We start from the raw sequence: 16,480 nt of genomic DNA, 5'->3' as shown, positions 1-16,480 counted from the left end.
ATTAAAATGTGCATATGGATTTTTTAGAAAACTTCTAAACATTGTTGGCAGGTAAGACATACTACCAGGTTAATTACTTTTCATTTATTTATTTAATTTTTTTAACCATGTAGATGATCGGGTCAAAAAGACCTTTTTCAGTCATGAACCAGGTCAATAGGGACACATACATAGGTTCATAGGAGATTACTAGGCTAATGGCCCTAGGGCCTTTACAAGCCTAGTCATGTCATACCTGTGTTCCATAATTGACCTCGATTAGATAGACATTATTCACAGAGCAAGTCTATGATCAGCACCCATTGCCCCTGTCCATAAAGAACATAGTTGTCACCCCTGGGCAAATTTATGGTCTCTTATCCAATTGTCTAGTTTACACTTGAACAGGGATATTGAGGAGCTCTGCTTCATGCGATTTTATTGGGAGTTTATTCCAGAGAAGTGCCAGTCTCTGGGAGATGCATCTGTCTCTCCAGCATGTTCTGTTAATTTCACAGGCTAGGTTGAGATCCTTGAAGCAAGTGACTCTTGTCCCATTTGATTTGCGGATGTGAAGCATTTCCATTAGGGCAGAGTCAGAGACTGCTCTTTAGACCAGGCACAAGTCGCCTCTTAGCAGCCTGTAGGGTACAGAGTACAGTCCCAGGGATTTCAGTCTTTCCATGTAGGTCAAGTTTTGGATGCCCTGAATTTTCTTGGTGAGAAACCTCTGTGGTCTCTCCAGCTGCTGTAGGTGTCTGGTGAGGTACATGTAAAATGGAGCATTGTAATCTATTAGTGATCTGATAAGGGTTGAGTACAGTGGAGTTATAACATCCTTAGTCTTGGATGTGATGCCCTTATTTATGAGATGCACAATGTAGAAGGCTTTCCTTACCACTGTGGGCACATGGTGATCAAAGTTTAGATTGCTATCGACCTGTGTTACCAAATCTCACACCACTGGGTTTAAGCTTAGGGGGTGCTGTTAATATTGTAACTTGCAGGGACTTCTTCTTTGCCAAAGGGGAACTGGCTTTGGCACCAATCAATTGTCTGTGTTAGCCCCTTTTGTATTGTATTAACATCGCTTGGGGACTCAATGATTGCACCCCAGTTTGCAATCATCAGCTAACTTGGTAAGCCATAGGCCGTCTACTTTTGCCTGGACTTCCAAGAAATAGATTCCAAACAGTAGAGGGCCCAGTACAGATCCTTATGGTACACCACTGGTAACTGGTCTACTGGTAGATGTGGAATCCCCAGCTTTGACAGTATGCGTTCTGTCGGTGAGCCACTTGGCTACATCTAATGACATATGGATTAATCACCAGCTGGGAGAGTTTCTCAATGATACCTGAGTGGGGGATTCTGTCAGAAAACCTGGCTAAATCAAGATAGGCAGTATGTACTGTTTTGCCTTCATCCAGGGCCTTGGTGACATTCTCAAAAAAGTCCACCAGGTTCAATAAGCATGATCTACCCTTAAAGCAAAACTGGGTCAGGTCAAGAGTTTGAAGGTCATCTATGTCCTTGTTGATTATCATTATTCTTTCCATGGCCTTGTAGAGAAGGCTGGTTAGGCGTATGGGTCTATAGTTCCCAGGGTCAGTTGATGGACCCCCTTTATGCAAGGGGATTACAGTTGCTGTTCTCCACTCAGCTGGAACAAAGTCAGTGCTCAGGCTGAGGTTAGAGAGAGTGCCAAGTGGTTGTGCTAGGTCTTGTTTTAGATTGTTTATTAAGCAGCCTGGGATGTTATTTGGCACCATAGAGGCTGTGTTTTTGGACTTGGAGAGCGCGGATATGACCTGCTCTTTGGAGATACTAGGTAGAGGACTGGTGTCAGGTATGGTCTGTGGTATGGCAGATGGGGACAGGGGGGTGAAGTTTGAGACAAATCTGTCATCTAGCAGGTTGGCAATTTCCTCAGGTTCAGTATGAGAGGTACCATTCACTACAAGTTTGGCACATAGTTGGGCGTTCTTTTTTAGATTTTGGATGTAGCTAAAGAATGCCTTATGATTATATTTAGCTAGGGCTGCTAATCTAACTTCGTAACTAGCTTTAGAGGACTTTACAGGGTATCAGATTTGCTTGTTCAAACTGTGGAGGGGTATTCTTCTTCTGCTGAGTACCTTCCCTCTTGTTCTAAGGCATCATTGTCTTCCTTTTGTTATATAACATATTTATACTTGAGACCCACCACGGTGACAGTTTTTTTGGGGGAGGACCTGGTTTTGATCTAGTCAAGTACATCTGAGTCGGTACAGGTGTTTAGGCAGTTATACAGGGCATTTGTGTACTCCTCTGCAAGGGAGTCATTGGCTGTGTTAGCAAGGGGTTTGAAACTTTTTATACCATCACCTAGTAGGCTGTAGTTTGCTTTGGAGAAATTTTTCAGCTTTTTTTTGCTCCTGTGTGGGTGTCAGGTCTGATTATTACTAACAATTAGACAGATTTATATGACCTTACCAGGGAGAGCAACAGACAGTGGGTAGTGCAGTGACCCCCCCCATGTTGGTGAGTATTAAGTCTAGTATATTTGAGCCCCTTGTGGGAGTGCAGACTAGCTGTTCCAGGGCATTTGTATTGACAAAGTCCAGGAACCTCAGGGCAAGCATATTTGTACTCATGTAAGTTGCCCAGTCGATGGAAGAATAGATGAAATCTCCCATGACCAAAGTGTTTGGCTGTATAGTGAGTGACTCTAGTAAGTCCAGGTAGACAGCGTGCTTCTCTCGTTCATGGTGGGTGACATGTAGCTAGCAATGATGTGGAATGGTTCTTTACCTATAGTTAGTTGGACCTAGAGTAACTCAAGACAGTCATGCTGTTTAACCAGTCTCTAGGTGTATTTGGCTTTAATGAAGATGGATACAGCTCCACCTTTGGTTCTTTCACACTCATTTTGGGGTCTGAACATGTGGAAGGAATTGTAGCCTTGCACAGCCGGAATGCTCTCTATGGCCTTGAACCATGTCTCAGTGACTGCACAAACATCAGCATCTTCCAAGGTGAGGAGTGCTTCCAGGGAGCGCAGTTTCCTGTTTAGCTTCCTAGCATTAAGCAGAATAACTTTGTGTTTGTCTAGAGTGGATTTTTTTACATCAGAAATTTTGTTCTTTTGACATTACCTAAAAAGGCACTATGGGGGATTACCTAAAAAGGCACTATGGGGGATTACCTAAAAAGGCACTATGGGGGAGGCAAGAGCCTTTGCCAGTACCTGAAAGCCTAGAGGAGACAGGTGAAGACAGATACTGCATCCCCCTGGACTGACACTAGAAGCCAAGCCAATTGTTGAAGTCAATCATTTTTTTGTCTGTATTGTGGCATCATCCTGGGTGAAGGTAGAATGCTGCTTAGGGCTAGGAACATGCCTGCCTGGAACACAATCTGAGAGTTCAGTCATGTCTCTCTTCATATAGTCCAGACAGGTACATCTCAAGTCATTCACCCCAACAGAGTTGACAGAGTCATAGAGGTAATTGTTGTTGAGTGACTTGAATGCATGTGTGATTTGACAGATTTTACACCTGACAGACAGTTGACCGTGACCTTCTCCTTGTCCAGCCTGGTGAGGGGGGGCATCTGTGTGTGTCACTATGGAGTAACGTATGACTAGGATATTTGGTTTTGAGGTGTTTTGCCTTATGGGCTTATTTTCTGAGGCACTGGTGTGTGTGTGTGTGTGTGTGTGTGTGTGTGTGTGTGTGTGTGTGTGTGTGTGTGTGTTTTATGTGTAATGGATTCTATTTGCTTTAAAGTGTGTGCAAGTGGTTTGCTCTTGGGAGGTCTTTGATCTTTTGGTAGGCTTCTGTTGAGTACCTCCGCGTATGTGGGTTTATCTGTTGTGACCTTGTTTTGTGTGAGAGGTGGTGTGTGTGTGTGTGTGTGTGTGTGTGTGTGTGTGTGTGTGTGTGTGTGTGTGTGTGTGTGTGTATGTTGACAACCTGTTTGATGTTCGGTTTGTTGTTATATGACAGAACTGATTCCAAATTCATAGTGTAATTACATCTCTCATACAGGGCTGGCATTAGCCAAAATGACACCCTTGGCGAAGTAGTGCTCCTGTGTTCCTTAAGCCCCAGCCATACCATACTCATGAAACACCCCTATTTGAGCCACACCCAATACAAAGGTAGATAAGAAAGCCACTCCAGTCATTTCCTTAAATTATTTAAATGCACAGGAAGAAAAAGATAAACTGCAACTACCTTTGCATACATATTTCCTACTTTAAATATCAGAGCTGGATCATTGTCAAATAGGACCCTAAGCAGGGTAAGAGACCACCCCCCAAGCAGCCTCTCCTGCACCAATCCCCTACCCCCCAAGCAGCAGCATCCTCCTCAGTCATTCCAGTGTTTGGCTATTTCTCACCAGTTACCATACACAATAGTGTGCATACTGTTCTCTTATTTGCCTCTACAATGATTACAGATATTGAAAGAAAATAGCACAAACAGATAGCCATTTGCTAAACAAACAATACAGTCTTGCAATGAAAACAGATTTGTCATGAGCAGTACACTTTGCTGCCCTTGAAACTCTCATTCATTGAAATGGCAAAACTCACATTCATTGAAATGGCATTTAAACGCACATTGATAGAAAATGCATCTGGCCAGTGGGAATTAAGTTTACCTTTGGGCTGTTTTCAAACCATAACCGCAGTGGTGCAGCTGTAGCATTGTCGCCTCACAGCAAGAGGTTCTCCTGTTCGATTCTCAGCTGGAGCACCTTCCGTGTGGAGTCTGCATGTCCTCACCACGGTTGAGAGGCATTCGAAAGACATGTGTGAATGGGGGTGCCTTCCTTGAAGGTTGGGCATCGGGCTGGCACCTCGGCACCGTAAAAAATCTACTGTTAATCATTAGCAGACCGGAGTTCCACTGTGGCGAACCCTAACCAAGAAAAGCCGAAAGAAGAAGGCTTCTTGCGCACATTTTTAGGGCCATGTATATATACATTCATTCTTTGATTCACCTTCCTCATTATATTTGATTATATTCCTTGTATAATACACCACTTGTTAGAATGTGCTTTAAATCTGTAGTTGTAAACATTCTTTTAATAAACAATGAAACAAAATATGTATGAACCAATAATGTCAAAACTGCCCAATTTAGAAAATTTCCATCATAAAAGTCAACTCAAATTTCTGTCATTACAATCTGCCAATATTAGTAAATATGCACAATCTCTGCAGAAGTAAAAGCAGTCTAAATAATTCCACATTAAAGAGATCTGTAACTAATGAAGAGGTTGCTGCTAGCAAACAACGTTATACTTAATTGTTTCATCTACAAACAAAGCACCTGTTGCAATTTAAGAATAAATTGCCTATGTTACATTAAAAAAATAACAAACTAGTAATTTTGCAATAGGGGATGGATGGCAAGTTGACAACAGGTTCATAATTGCTAGGTATTTCCTCCAAAGGAGGACATTCTCAGGACTGCAGCATCCATCCCATTTAAGGTACAACCCAGTACAGAATCAACAATCCATCTACACACTGTGGGAGTAGAACTCACAACATTCTGCATCAAAAGCAAGTATACTACTTATTGTGCTACTAACAATGCAAACAGACTTGGCATAAGCAGCACTAAACTTCTCTTCCCCTCGAAGCTCTCAGCTCCTTGTAAAATCTACTTGACATTCAACTATATCTCTCAACTTTGCAGCACAAGAAATTTGGAAAAAGACAACATTTATTGGGAAGAGGGATAAAGACCCAAAACCAGGGACACATTTTAAACATTGCTTGTATAATCTTAGAAAGTTGCTAGAATAAAATGCTTTGTGTTACCATGCATTTCCTGAAAGATAAGAAGACTGAAACTTAAATTATTTAGTGAATTGATTTCTCACTGATTTGCCAGAAAACCACAAATTTTAAGAGGAGCAGACCAACAGTATGAGCCAAACATTCCAGACATTCTGTGACAATCTGGACAGTGGAGAGCTATGGACTCAGCTCCTTGCATCACAAGTCGTGGTATGGGTAGAGAATTCAGGCTCTTGTCTCTTGTACCTAACATGCAGGATTTGAGCCTGAGTAACACTAACCACCAGGTATACTTATTAGAAGCATCTCACACACATAGACACTCACACACCTTACTTGAAAATGAACCAGCAAAGCAATTTTGTCTACAAGAAGCAGAGCAGCAAAAGGGTGTACTGCGCGGGTGTAACAGGATGCCTGTGTGACAATGCATGCACAGACATGATGGTTCTGGTGCCTTCATACACATAATGTGAAAAGTAATTAAATAAATACAAATTGTGCCCTTTACGAGGCTGGCCTGTATAGTGCCCTAGGTGGTCACCTATGCCTGTTTGTTTTAGGAGTAAGAGGTTGTCATTTTACATGGGGCAATTACTACATTGCCTCAGGATGCCCATGTTAAACAAGATGGTCTGAGAAATTGTTGGAAACCAACAGCCTATTATGGCAGGTTTTTAGTATAACTACTACTGTAGAGTGGGCTAGTTTGACGAGATTTTGCTCTAGGATTAACAAATGGGCTTATTCTATTAAAGGCTAGGGGTGAAAACTATGGCAGTGCTTTTCAGTGTGCAGCTGAGTTTCCTGGAATTCAGCAGGGAAATTTGGGAGGGTTCACTAACAGATGTCTAGGAGAAAATTGTCTTTCAAGGCGTTTGCGTCCACACAGAGCACAGCAGAACTCCACTGAGTGGTGTACAGCTACATGCAAATGGCAGGCTTAAATACAAGCAAAATTAAACACTTTCAAGCTAAACTTTCAATGGGAAAGCAAATGATGAGCTTTTCTCCAGTAATTTCCAACTCAGATAAGGCTCAGACTTTAATACTTCTACCATAAGGGTGCAGTCAGGGCATACCTAGTGTACAATGGGTGGAATAGTGCTCAGGTAACAATACAGTCTAGATTCAGCAGATCTGAATCTATTCTATGCTATGTACTAGCTAATTAAAGCAACAGAACAGCTTTTTAAAAGTGCAAAAAATACAGCAAAAATCAGCAAAGAGGTATCAAAATGATAAAATACAGTCAACAAAGTGCAAAGGAAACTCACAAGGTACATAATGTAGAGCAGTAGAAATTAAGGTGCAGAGAAAGTCTGAAACAGGAATGCCTACAAGTCACATAAAGTAATAACATAATTATACAATACTAAGTGTAATGAGTGTTATACAAATCTTTAAATGTTCAAATTTAATGTATAGCATAGTTAGGAAGTTAAAACAAAGAGGCAGAATTCAATTCTGAGCATTAACGTTATTATTACTTTTCATTCATATATTTTTTATTCTGCGTATATATACAGCTCAGTAAATTTTGCCGACATGCTTATGCGCCACCAAACTTGGCAGTGTCAACTTTCAGAGGGACTCAAGGAGATAATTCTCACATTTATACACACAATGCACCCATGGTATGTCAAAAAATTGATTCACCATGTTGTAAATTGCAATGAAATGTTGTAAAGGAATTATTACATACACAGTTTGCATAATTGCACTTAGAAGATGCACTTTCACTAAATGCATGTATTTATACCTTAGTTACAAAGCTTAACTGATTTATTGGATAACAGAATAAAATTGATGATATCAGGTTTGTGTGGATTTATTTGAAAATGTATTTCCTGCTAACAAGCCCCCGCCTTCTCTCTCTCTATGTGATGGTGTGTATAAGGAACTGATATTTACAGGGCTGAGGCACATGGGCACTCTAAATATGTTGTACTGAGTTAGCGGGTGGAAAAAATAGGTGAACGAAATAGCTGACCTGCCTGTGTAATCTCCTTTTTTAAATGATAGCATGTGAGGTTATTATCAGCTAACAATCTTAATAATTAAGATATGCTTAGTCTGTTCATGGGTGAACAAATTAATTGTGTAGGATGGACTGTAGATTAATGGTGTAGAGCTGCCACAAAAAAGGAAGATAGAATGTATAAATTTCCTCAGTCTTTTTTTTCTCCTTTCCTGCCTATCAATATTGGTGTGACACAGAGCTCCATTCTCAACCCCGTACTCTTTAATATATTCACTAACAATTTATATAAATCTTGTCAATAAGCTTCCCTTACACACGGAATCATACGCTGATGATTTGACCCTAATATGCATTTCCAAAAACCTAATACATCTTCAGAGAATTACTCAAGAAGCCTTTAAATCTGTTGAGCGTTGGCTACAGAATAATCACCTACTACTAGATCCCCCAAAAACGAATTTCTCTTTTTTCCAAAATCTCATTTCCATGAAAAAAAAACTTTAAATTTTTTTCCTTAAATAATACCACAATTGAAGTTATCCCATATACAAAAGTACTTAGCATGACAATTGCCAATCTTACATTTGATTTACATATCCACAACAGCATGAAGAAAACCCCTCAGAAACTAGGCACCCTACATGCAGTAAAGAAATTCCTTACAGACTCTGCCAAGGTAACTATCACTTACCTATTATCCTCTCTTCAACAAGGAGCCCCTATCATGACCAACGTACAAGCCTCACCTAGTTCTGAACTGGAACAGTGCTATAACAAAGCAGCAGATTTGCTTGCAACATATTAATCGTAGGAGAATTCATTGTGAGGCACACAGATGTGCCTGTCACCAGGCTGGATAAGGTGAAAGTCACGGTTTGTTGTCTGTCAGGGGCCAGAATCTGCCATATCACATACACACTCAAGTCTCTCAACAACAGGTACTGTTATGACTCTATCATAGTCCATGTTGGTGTGAATGACTTGAGATGTACCTCCCTGGACTATATGAGGAGAGACATGGTTGAACTTACTGAATGTGTGTCCTAAGTGGGTAGGTCCTTAGCCTTAAGCAGCATTCTACCATCACCCAGAATGATGCCTCAATACAAACAGAAAATGATTGACTTTAACAACTGGCTTAGTTTCTGGTGTCATTCCAAGGGGATCCAGTACCCGACACTGGGAATATATGATCGACAGACTACGATGTTTTGCCAGAGATGGCCTGCATCTGTCTCACTTGGAATTCAGGCTTCTGGCAAAGGATCTTGCCTCCCCCATAGTGCCTTTTTTTAGAAAAAGTGATGAGGTTAAAACTACCAACATAAAAATTTCAACAAAATGCAAATAAAAGGTCATGCTGCTAAACGCTAGGAGTATAAACATTAAACTGAACTCATTGCAAGCATTCTTAACCCTGACAAATGCTGACATCTGTACAGTCACAGAAAACTGGTTCAAAGCTGTGGAGAGCACCCCAGCATTACCTGGTTGCTCATCCTAGCATACATTCAGACCCCAAACTGTTGGTAGTAAAGCCAAAGGAGGTGGAGAGTCAACATATGTTAAAGACATACATACCTCCAGGCTGGTCAAACAGTATGACGCACAGGAGGCACTCCAGGTGCAGTTAACCATTGACAAGATCCCTATACAAATCATGCTAGCTACCAGCCCCCAAATCTGACTCAATATGCCCAATCTGCCTGTCTAGACCTTTTTGAATCTATCAGGATTCAACCCTTTACTCTGATCCTGGGAGACTTTAACTACCCAAACATAGACTGGAAGAACTACTCGTGCTAGAATATAAATTCCCAGAGATTCCTCAATTTTGTCAATGAAAATGCTTTTGTACAGATAGTTGATAGCCCCACAAGAGGTGTTAATATCTTGGACTAGGTATTGACCAACATGAGTAACCACTGCAGCATCACTGCAGTATCATACTCCCTGGTAAGATCTGACCATAAAGTGGTCACTTTCGAAGTCACCATCTCCCCCAACCCCCTTCTAGCTAGGGTCAAACAAAAAAAAACTTTTCCAAAGCTAATTACATCCTCCTGAGGGATGGTATAAACAGCTTCACGGCCCCCTCCCCCTCTCTGGTAACTGGCACTAGTATCCAAAACTATAACTATACCAAAACACTATATGAACATTTATATAGATGCATGTAATCAGGAATACCTGAAAGGACTAAGTCACCCTCCGCATGGAAGAGTAAACCTGCCTGGTGGACATCTGCAATAAATAAACTCTAACAAAAGAAAAAAAATGCTGTCCAGGACCAAGAAGGAGCAGGTGCCCAATTGGAAGCAATTTCTCCTTAACCTGAACAAGCAAATAAGAGCACTAGTGAAATCCTCCAAAGCAAACAGAGTCCAAATTGGACACATCTACTAGGCACAGTCATAAGGCCTTCTTCACATATGTCTGCAATCTCAAAGGAAGTCCCCATATCTGTTCAGAACTGGCGGTCAAGGGCACCACATATATAAATGCCGTAGATATAGCAAATTTGCTGGCTGACAGATTCAGTGAAAATTTCTGCCCCCCCATCAATAAATCAGCACATTCCCATTACCTGCCCCTTCCCCTTATATCTATGGATAAGGTCATCATTGCTCTCTCAAAGGCAAAAAATACAGCCTCCATGGGACCCAATGGCATCCCAGACCGCATCCTACATGAACTCAGGTAGGAACTTGCAGCACCATTAGACATCCTATTCAACCAAAGCCTGAGTACCGACTTTGTCCCAGCTGACTGGAGGACAGCCATTGTCATCCCTTTACAGAAAGGTGGAGTGTCCACTGATCTGGGAAATTATAGACCCATCAGCCTAACTAGCCTGATCTGCAAGGCCATGGAATGGACTATCATGGACCTCATTAACAAGGACATTGGCAACCTCCAAACACTTGATCCCACACAGTTTGGCTTGGTCAAGGGGAGATCATGTCTATTAAATTTGATCAACGTTTTTGAGACAGTCACCAAAGACATGGAAGAGGGGAAGATGATACACACCACCTACCTTGACCTGGCCAAAGCCTTCAACACTATTCCCCACTCGGACATAATAGATAAACTCTCTCAACTAGGCATCAATCCGTATGTTACCAGATGGGTAGCTAACCGGCTCACTGATAGAACTTACCTAATCAAAATATGTGAAGCTACCTCAAGCAGTAGACCCGTATCAAGCGGAGTACACAAGGGTTCCATCTTGGAGCCTCTGTTATTTGGGATATACGTTTCTGAGGTGCAGGCCAAAATCAGTGAGCTATGAGATAACTGCAAGCTGGGTCCTGTAATCAATTCCTCTAGTGGCATGGACATCCTACAAGTGGGTGCCAGAAACATGGCCTCAAGCTGAATACCAAAAAATGCATCATCATCCCCTTTGAGGAGAGTGATGTCTCCACAAATTATCACATTAATAACAACGTCCTAAGCACACAATCAGTCATGAGAGATTTGGGCACCCAGATGGATAGTAACCTGACTTTTGACCACCATGTTGCTTCCATTGTACAGAAAGCTTTCTACATGGCCCACCTCATAAGTAAGGGTACGTCATCCAGGGGCAAGGAGGTCATGACATCCCTGTATTCTTCCCGGCCCATTATTGAGTACAATGCCCCATTCGGCATGTACCTCACAAAGCACATCCAGCAGCTGGAGAGACCACAGAGGTTCCTCACCAGGAGAATCCAGGGCCTCAAAATCTACCATACACAGACAGGGTAAAAGTTCTATCCCTCTGCTCAGTTTCATACAGACTCCTCAGCCGTGACCTCTGTCTGGCATGCAAGGTGATCACGGACCCTGCCTTGATGGTACTGTTGCATATCCACAAGTCAAGCTCCACTCGAGTAACCCACATGTGAAGCCTCAACCTAGTCTGTGACATCAATAGGACATGTTGGTGGGACAGATTTGTGGCCCAGAGACTCCCCCCATCTGTGGAATAGACTCTCTCTCCATGTCAAGCAGAGTACCTCTTTACCCCTTTTTAAGCGCAACCTGGATAACTGGATGGAAAACAGAAAATACATCCCTGGGATTTCACCTGTGTCCCTGCTGGACAGAGGCATTGGGTGCTGATTTGTCTAAACCTGGGCTAAACTCTTGGCTAAGCTTATAAGGGCCTCAGGGTCAATAGTCTTGTAACTTCCTATGATCCTATAAACAAATCTTACCAGACCCATCATTGTTTAGCACTTAAAATACTTAACTGGCTCAAACTTCCTCACCATCTATCTTTACTCAGCTTGCCTTAACCCATAAAATCATCCATACCCCATCTGCCTGCCCAGCAATTAATTAGAGCCCCCCTACTCTAATACTACCTTTCAAATCATCCCTTTTGGTAAAATAATAAACAACCATCTACAAACCACAAAGGGCTGCTGGGGTCAGTCTCCATTCTAATAGTGCAGCTAGAACTAGGAAAAAAATTCTTGTATCAGTCCAGTCTATCACACACCTTCATCTTTTCAAACCATTACTAAACAACTTCCTCTCTGCCTCCTGGCTTTGTCCCTGCTCCTCATCTGGGACATAATTCTCTAACACCCTCCATCACCTTTCTTATACTTCCCTTTAAAGGACTAAAATCACTTTCTAATACCTCACTTAATTTTCTTCTTAAACTACTATACCTACTGCTAATTAGCACATCCAAATTACTATTCCATCTCTACGTCTCTGTTAACACTCAGACTTGCTTATCTCCTCTAATACTTCACTCTGCTGTATTTCTTAAAGTACTCCAACCTGCCATATACATCATTCTTCTATCTGTAAAGTCTCTTTACAAGGCTTGTAAATTAATGTTTGTGAATATCAATACAAATGTTATCATACTGACTATTATGCTATGTGTTCACTGAAAATGCATTATAAAAATTGTCAGTATTGATTGCATTAAATATGACACCTTGGAGCTTTTCTTCCTGGGCCTCCGCTATAAAAAAGGGAACCTGTGCCCAGTTGGAGTTAACCAGTATAAAAAATGTCAATAAATAAAGAAATAAATAAAATATATATTTTATGCACTCTTCCCAAACCTGGCCCAGCAGCTATAGCTTTAATTATTCCTACTGCTTCTACACAGTTAGTTTATTCCTGTCCTACTCTTTCTGATATGGATGGGAAGATTATTGACGGATACAAGAAAATAATGTTTGCTTCTGAAATTTCGATTTTCAGAATGTTGAATCGTCAGGCTCACATCTTAATGCTTATTCTGACTAATTGTGAAAGTATGAGGATTGTTTGGCCCTCACTTCCTTCTTGTGTGGAAGATCTGCTTTAAATTAGTTTATTCTGTTGTACTAGTCACTGCTCTCTGTTTACAGTGTGTATATGACTCAGTTGACAATTTTTTCTATGACCTCTTGTACTGTTTTGAGCCTGGCTGCACTTTCAGAGCCTCCCAAGAAGCTACGAATAATGAGATTTTATTTTATCTTTTGGATGGATAGCGATTCAGTGTTTGGTTTCTTTATTGCAAAGGTGATCAAAACATGTGATGGAAGGGGTAAGTTAAATCAGAGAATCTGTAAGATTTTTGGCCCTCCTTTTTCTAATTTTCTAAGGCATTCTCTACCCCTCATCCAATATTGGCATAATGGCAAGAGTGTACCAAACAGAATTCAGGAACCCCCAAAAACCAAGGACCCCCTTTCCCACCCTGGCAGCCCCTTTTCCCTTCCAGAAGGTATGAATCTCCATTTTTCTCTTTGGTAACAGATAGTTTCAGACAAATGGGTTCTGAAGATCATTCATCAAGGTTATATATGGCAGTGAGAGGATATTCCTCCTGGCCAGGAGGTTATTCCTCATCCACTAGACCACACTCGTATTTCCACCTGTCCTTCACTCCATGCTGTTCCAGGCAGTGATAGAACCAGTTCCTACTTCCCATGTTTGGAAAGTTTTTTTTTTCTTTCAAGGATGTTTTTAGTGCCAAAAAATGATGCTAGGAGACTGGTTCTTTATCTTTCTTTTTAGACCTGTTTGTGATAGTGTCTAATTTCAGAATGATTTCACTTCACAATTTGCTATCTCTTCTTCCTCATTCAAGGTTCCTGGTAACTCTACATTTAAAATATGCTTGTCATCTCAGCTCTTTTCATTCAAACTTCAGGCTTTTCTTGAGGCTTGTATTTCTGGATTACTTTATCAGTTCTCTGCTTGACCTATCGGACTATCCACTGCACCATGAGTGTTCAGTAAGTGGCTAGCTCCAATTATATAGCTTGTTACAGGCTACAGGGTATCCATTTTATTTCTGCCATATTTAGATGACTTGGTTATCTTTGCACTGTCCTTTTCTAAGTGTCAGGAATCTCTCAGATGAGTGAGAGATCTATAATACAAGCTGGGATTCCAACAGAACATTCAAGTCCTTTTTCACTCCTTCACACAGGATTATGTTCCTAGGGAGTTAGCTGGACACCTCAGTTCAAAGAACTTTTCATTCACAGGAAAAATTAAGATATACATCTAGATCTATTTCTAAGATTTGCCACCCAGACTTCGGTCACTACAATGGCATACCTCAGGATTTTGGGTCTCATGCCATCTATGATTCTTATGATAGCCCTTGCATGACTCTGTATGAGAAAAGTATAAGGATATCTAAAGTCTCTTTGGTCCCAGTATCAACATCCCTTGTCTTTTCAAATCCCAGTGGTGGAGTTTGTCGATAGAAAAATTACTTAGTGGCAACAGCAAATATCCCTAAGTTTGGTTCACTCCTTATCCCTCCCTGTTCCAAAGCAGTCAGTTATCAGACATCTCAGAATTTGCTTGTGGAGCAGTTTCAGAATGGACTATAGTGCAAGGTGTGTGGGTCACCTAGGAACAGATGAAAGCACGTAAATATGAAAGGCAAGAGACACTTGTCCTAATCAAGGCACTCAACTCAGTGAATCATCTTTGGTACCCAGGACCTCTCCAAGTTGTTTCAGACAATACCATAGTCATGTGGTACACCTTCAAGCAGGGGGAATCCAGGTGGAACCCACTTTGTAGAGTAACTATATTAGCTTGAGATATTCCTTAACATTCTACAGGAATCCATCATTCTATCACAGCAATATTGTGTGGCAGACAAACTGAACAAGACAGGACAGACCCTCATGTATGCAAACTAGATCAGGAGGTCTTACAAGATTTGATCCATCTGTGGGAAGGTCCTCTAGTAGACCTATTTCCTTCTTCTCAAAATAATCATCTGTCGAGATTCTGTTCTAGTGATCCTTGCTAGAAGGCCTCTTAGACAGATGCCTTTTTCTTTAACAGGAATTCTCCTGTATGCTTTTCTACTGATATCCAGGGAACTTCTGAAGATCCAGAAGGAATCCCCCAAGGTCTTTGTGGTGACTCCCTTTCTGGCCCATGCAACCATGGTCCATCCTTCTTTTGGAAATGGTTAGGGGCAATTAGCACAAGCTTCCTCACAGAATGGATCTTACACCCCAACCCCAATCAGCTTCAACTGACTGGTTTTATTTTCCTTTAGGCACCTGTTTAATGAGGATGTGTAGCAGGTACTAATGGAGGCAAGAAAGTGTGATATAGAAAATCATATATTATAAAATGGAAGAGGTTTTCTAGCTGAAGCCAATACTAGCATAACCAGCACCCATTCAAGGCTTCTTGTTTTCTGTTTTTTACAATACTTGTAGGACTTACTTTCCTATGTCTTTGCTTAATCCTCCATCAATGTCCATTTATTGGCAATTTCAGCATGTTTGCCCATGGATCCTCTCTTTCGGGGCCTTCTCATGTCAAAATGTTTTTGACAGAGATTTTGCATAAAGGCACCTCTAAGAAAACCATTATTTCCCTCCCCTCTTGGGACCTTAATTTTGTGTTAGGCCAACAGTTTCTCCACTTGAACCAGCTAATCTGGCTGACTTGAGATCCTTAACATGGAAAACAGTTTCAATGATTGCTCTGACCTCTGCAAGAAGAGTATCTAAGTTGCAAGCTCTTATGGTGAGCTAACCCTATCTCATTTTCCATGATGACAGATTTTTTTTTGAGAACTAATCAGACTTTCATTCCTAAAGAGGTATCTAACTCAGTCTACTTTGTTTCGTTGAATCTCATTTCACTGAATTTCATTTCACCCCGACCACTTCGCTGAAAACACAAATTATTGAAAACTCATTTCGCTGAATCTCATTTCACTTAACTGAACTTAGTATATATGGCACTGTGTAGAGTACTGTAAGGCAAGTAAAAGGTATATGCCCTTTTCCCCACTGTAGTGCGATCTTGGAGTTAGTATATATAGTTAGGGGGTGTGGGGGTCACAGCCCCCCACACTGGGAGGGTGTAGCCCCCCCACCTTGTTTTATATTGTATTTTACCAAAAACTTCAAAACAATACATTTTAAACAATAGACATGCATAGTTGCAATACCAATGACTAACTCTCTCCAGAAGACAATATGTACTCAAAGTGGGGGGTTACACCCCCACACCCCACCCCTAACTATATATATATATATATATATATATATATATATATATATATATATATATACTAACTCCAGGATCGCACTACAGTGGGGAAAAGGGCATATACCTTTTACTTGCCTTACAGTACTCTACACAGTGCCATATACACTAACTGCAGTTCAGTGAAATGAGTTTTTAGCAAAGTGGTTGGGGTGAAATGAAATTCAGTG

This window comes from Protopterus annectens, chromosome 15.part0, assembly GCF_019279795.1.
Source record: "Protopterus annectens isolate FY-2018-M chromosome 15.part0, PAN1.0, whole genome shotgun sequence".
Lineage (NCBI taxonomy): Eukaryota > Metazoa > Chordata > Ceratodontiformes > Protopteridae > Protopterus > Protopterus annectens.
Note: the sequence above shows the minus strand (reverse complement) of the source record.